General features: G+C 38.4%; 2 long non-coding RNA genes across 2 annotated transcripts in view; one reads left to right on the top strand and one right to left on the bottom strand.

Moving 5' to 3' along the window:
* Positions 1-4,641, top strand: part of LOC138057242 (uncharacterized) — a 72,189-nt gene extending 67,548 nt beyond the window's left edge. The window contains exons 2-3 of the long non-coding RNA XR_011133623.1: positions 3,491-3,664; positions 4,375-4,641. This is a non-coding gene — a long non-coding RNA (uncharacterized lncRNA). The remainder of the gene's footprint in view (positions 1-3,490; positions 3,665-4,374) is intronic.
* LOC138057245 (uncharacterized) overlaps positions 1-5,000 on the bottom strand; it is a 234,549-nt gene that overhangs the window by 151,977 nt on the left and 77,572 nt on the right. The window lies entirely within an intron of this gene.

The following is a 5,000-nucleotide window of genomic DNA, read 5'->3' as shown; positions in this document are numbered from 1 at the left end:
GTCGTATATTTTGAAGTCCACTATCCTGATACTAGCCCTGCCGGACAGGCGGACAGGCAACATCGGTCTGTGGAAACCCCGTGACACGAACACAATGGAGTTGTAGCCGGGCTCCGGGTTATGGGTTCCTGACATAGTACATCTGTTGAGAAGGAAGTAAATTTGTTCGATTCAGTTTTAAAGCGCTTTCTTTGTCTTTCGTGCTTCCACTTGTTTAGAAGAAAAATGTTATCTTTTCAGCGCCCTTCTTCTTAAAAAAAGAAGAAAACGCTGAGCCACATCTAAGCATCTAAGTTTGTTTGTGTTTTAACTACATTGTTCGAAGGAACAAAGTATTGAATTCGGCTCTCGCTATTTTTTTGAATTTAATGGGTGACGATTTGGCTGCGCATGCGTAAGATTTCTTTGTCTCGTCGACACACATTTTAGAGAAGGCAGCCCAAGTATGCTTTGAACTATCTCTTCATCCAAAGGAAATCGCGATGACCACTAAACCAAGGAACACTACTTGATAGATCAATGGAGAAACATGTAATGAAGAATTTCGTGCGTGACCGGAAACAACTTTTTGTTGCATGCAATGCAATATCTGGATATGACGGGCGTTACAAAAATCGGGAAAAGGGAACATTCCGAAACATCCCGGAACATAACAAATTAAAACAGTTATTAAGAAAAAAAAAGACAGCGATTTACCTGCAGTGCAGGCGTATTTTCAAATAAAAACGAACCTGACCCGCAATGTCCGTTGTTTCCATCGTGGGGAAGATAATCGAGGAGAGGAAAGAAACCAGCCCAATCGTTAATAAAACGTAGGGTGAGACTGTTGGAAAATGGTACGCAACTCAAGGTAGCGAGTGTAGATCTGTGTCTTCTTTGAAGTAGACGTGAAAAGAGAGTTTATTGCAGCGAATGAAATCGGGGTAATTTGGACACGTCGCAGGACTCATTGTTCTTTCGTATTCATACGTTTTAAATTTCTGTCAACTGGAAGGAATGCAAACGTTTTTTCTTTTTACGTAAATAGATTACTAAGGCCAAGGGCAGAGTAAATCTGATATAAAAGTCGAAGGGAGGGGCGGTCACATTCCCCGACTACAACTATCATTTAATGACGATGAACAAGAAATTGCCAAACTTTATTTCCGACATTAACAATTAAAGTTAACTAATGTTGTGTTTAAAAAGTATGTACGGAATAATAATGTAGTTTACTCCATCTCGTCTTGTCTAACATATGCCAACTTTAATTTATGGCAACAATGACACTGCATTCATCGTCTGAATTGAAGTCTGCATATTTTGTCACCCATGGTGGCCGTTTACAGTCATGTGATCAAATTGGCGGGAAAGAAACAGGAGACTACACTCATAATATTGTTGTAGTCAGCAATTTAAGGGCCTCTATCCCTTTTTCCTTGCATGAGGTTTTTTTTCCAGGTAATAATCAAACTTTTTACTATTTGTCGTTATCCATTTCTTAGTGTATCTTTTTCAAATAATTTGTCATGTTCCGGGATGTTCCAAAATGTTCCTTGTTCCTGGTTTTACTAACACCCATCGTCTGACTCAGTACCACCTCTTAGCACTCTAATTACATAATTGTATAATTCTCTCGGTATTGTTGAGAAAAAGTATTAGATATTTTTAAATACCATGGAAGAAATTTGTGAAACATCTGTTTACTGGTTTTGATTGGAATCAGTGTCGTTACCACTAGTTGTAAAGGTAAAGAAACACAACAACTATAAGCTTAAAAACATTCCCTGGTTAAAAAGATTAAAAAAGATAAGCTCTCGGCTATTAGTCTATAGCGTTTAATTAATGAAAAAGGTAACGTGGGAATGGAAATATATACCAAAAAAGGTGAGAAAATTGTGTTTATAAAAGTAGAGTAGAGCGTTTTCACTCACGTGACCATCATCTATATTGGATTACTGAAACAAAGGAAAGTATTTGCATAAAAATAGACTTCAATTCGTGGAGGATTAGTTGGGTAAACCACCATGGCCGCCATTCCTTTCTTTTGGAACACCAACATGGCCGCCGTGACGTCATGTGAAAACGATCTATGCAAAAAGAAGTGTGAAAAAAGCTGAGAGATAAAAATATAAATGAGGTCTAATTACAATAAAATAGAGTATTATCTAGGCAGCGGTTTCGAGTTATTTTCCGCATCAACGGTTTTAGCTGTGTGCCAAGATTCTAGTGTTTTTCGAACACGGTAATTGCGTTTGTCAATAACACAAGCATTATCGAAGTCAATGAAATGATTGTTTTGCCATGCAAGGTTGGCAACATTTCAGCCTTTTGTATAGTTCTTCAAGTTTCGTTGATGTTCCTTTTTTCCGGGTCTGGAAGCATCTTCCGGTTTCTCCTATATAGTTTCAAGGACAGTCTTTACATGGGATTTTATAAACAGCATCGCATTGGAGATTCGAAGGTTGGCTGTACGTTGGAGACGGGAATTCTTGTTGAAGGGTTTTGAATGGTTTGTTGACCACACGGATTTCATTGTTACGGATTAATCTCGTAAGAGGTTCGGTTAGGCCACTGTGGGGTGGCTTCTTATTGAGAATGGTAGGAATAACAGCCAAGGGGTAGCTGTAAGCTTCTCTGACATGGTTAATTTCCCGTCTTTTTCCTTAAAGAAACACAAATCGGTGAGAAACATTGTCAAGTAACAATGTTTTTATAAACTTCACGTTTTGTGTGCTACAACATACATTTTCAAAAGTGACAATTATGATTTTGAAAATTATATATACAAACATTTCTGAAGGTCTGGGACCGAGACTAAGAAAAACGATCTAAGCAAAAATCTAAAAATAGCAGTTAGCTATTTATAAAGTAAACGACTTATCGCTAGCCTGCTGAGGTTAGCATTAACAGCTGGATTAAGTTCCTTAATAAACAATGTTTCTTTAATTTTACAGTTGTAATCAGTTTTTCCTGATGCGAGGATTTCAACCTCAAATATTAAAGTTAAAAAAAAAATCTTGTTTTTCAGAACACTCGCTGCATCAAATCTTTCTTGCCATACAAAGATCGCTTGATGCGATCTAACAACTCCAAGGTCAATTACAAGGCTATTTGCTGGGACTGCAATGAATGGACACAACATAATTTTGAAGTCCTCGCATCAGGAAAAACTGATAACCACTGTAATATTAAGCTGTTACTTTATTTATAAGTAACTGCGGTCAGATTTTTGCTAAGATCGATTTTCTTGGTCTCTTCCCCAGACCGACTGAAATTTGTTTATGAATAATTTTCAAAATCATTACGGTTACTTTTGAAAATGTATGTTGTAGCATACGAAACAAAAAGTTTATAAAAATGCGTTACTTCGCAATGTTTATCACCGCGATTGCGTTCTTTTTCTAACTGAGCTTTGATGGCCGAAGAACAACAGTTTATATGATATTGTTTGTCTTTCGTTAAGAAGGACAGGACTTACCCTGTGATAAAAGGTGTTTATTGAAATTAGTTGATGGTGGCTGGAGTGATTGGAACCACTGGAGTCTTTGTACAAGGGACATTAACGGCATGCAGATGCGGACGAGGGAATGCGTGAATCCAAAGCCACAATTTGGTGGGATACCATGCGAAGGATCTACTACAGTTATAAGAGGGTGCGCAAACACGTCAAGTTGTCAGCAAGGTAAATTACCAAAATCAACGCTGTTTGAGTTTGAATTGCTTGCTAAGCAGCTCCTGAAATACCGGTCAATACCCTCTTACTTGTCCTTTTGTAATTTACAGAATGTTCATACTCTCTGTGCCCCTTTTTGAGGGGTATCTTCAAACAAAATTCTTCTGAACTGTCAGGAACCTATGACTAGGACTTTACAACTTCATTGCATCTATGAAACGGCGTTTTTACAGACCAAGTTATTTATAGTTTGATTTTCCCGCGAAACCGGACCTTTCCAGCCAATCACAAGTCTTGCAAGAGACATTAATCCACATGGGAATGAGGATTGGCACTCGTGCAAGCCAAATCGTATTTGAGAACACGTCTGAAAATAGCTTGATCTGTGAAAATGCCGTTACGTAGACCTAGTATTGGAGCTGTAGGCTCCTAGTCATGGGCTCCTGGAACTGTCTAGCATCCTGGCCTTAGCAGATTTTTCCAGTTGATCTGAAGGAGAAAGCTAGGCGATCCTCATACCTTTTGCACTTATCCTATTAGTTATGAGAAATAGATGGCCACTCAACGCTGCCTGCCAAAAAGGGATACAAGGAGTTGTCATCATATCTCCATTAATTTACCGGGGTCAACATAACTACATGTAATATTAGTCAATTACAACCCAGCTAAAAATGGCAGAATTGGTAGTTATTCACTAGCGCAGCAATTTCTTTTATTAGAATTTCCAGTACGTTTTCAAACAGAGGGCAATCCATCTACTGGACTGATGCAAATTCACAAGAACAACACCTGGAAAGCGCTTTGTACCGCACATTGGAATAATAGTGAAAGAATTCTTGCCTGCCATGTAAATGGCTACTCTGACTACAATAATGACAATTTTACAGGCAATTGGAAAAGAGGAAATACAAGCTTGGTGAACATCACTTCTCATTCCTGTTCATCAATCACTCAAAGTTGTGGGCTCATTAATAAACAAATCGAATGTCCAGGTACAATGTATGAATAAAGGAAATCTGTTTTATCCATACCATCGCATAGTTTTAACACAGCAAGTCAACTTATTTGTTAGTTTATAACAACCTGTGGCTCTCTGTATAGGAAATAACTCACTGCTGGTAAAAAAGGTAAGGCACTAATTGGAAGCTTAGCAACTGAGGTGCAGTTGAGCTGAACGAGAAAAATTTCTCACTTAGCTGTGCTTCAGAGCAGGACTTATTTAAGTCCAACACCCAAACCTCTAGACCACACGTCACGGTCTTTGTGACTGATGACTCTGAAACCGCTAACTCTACTTTTAAGAAATGAAGGCCCAACTGGAACAGTCTCAATGAGTGGGCTACCT

Source organism: Montipora capricornis, chromosome 7 (assembly GCF_036669925.1).
Source record: "Montipora capricornis isolate CH-2021 chromosome 7, ASM3666992v2, whole genome shotgun sequence".
NCBI lineage: Eukaryota > Metazoa > Cnidaria > Anthozoa > Scleractinia > Acroporidae > Montipora > Montipora capricornis.
The sequence above is the reverse complement of the archived record's forward strand: the minus strand, read 5'-3'. Positions and strand labels throughout refer to the sequence as shown.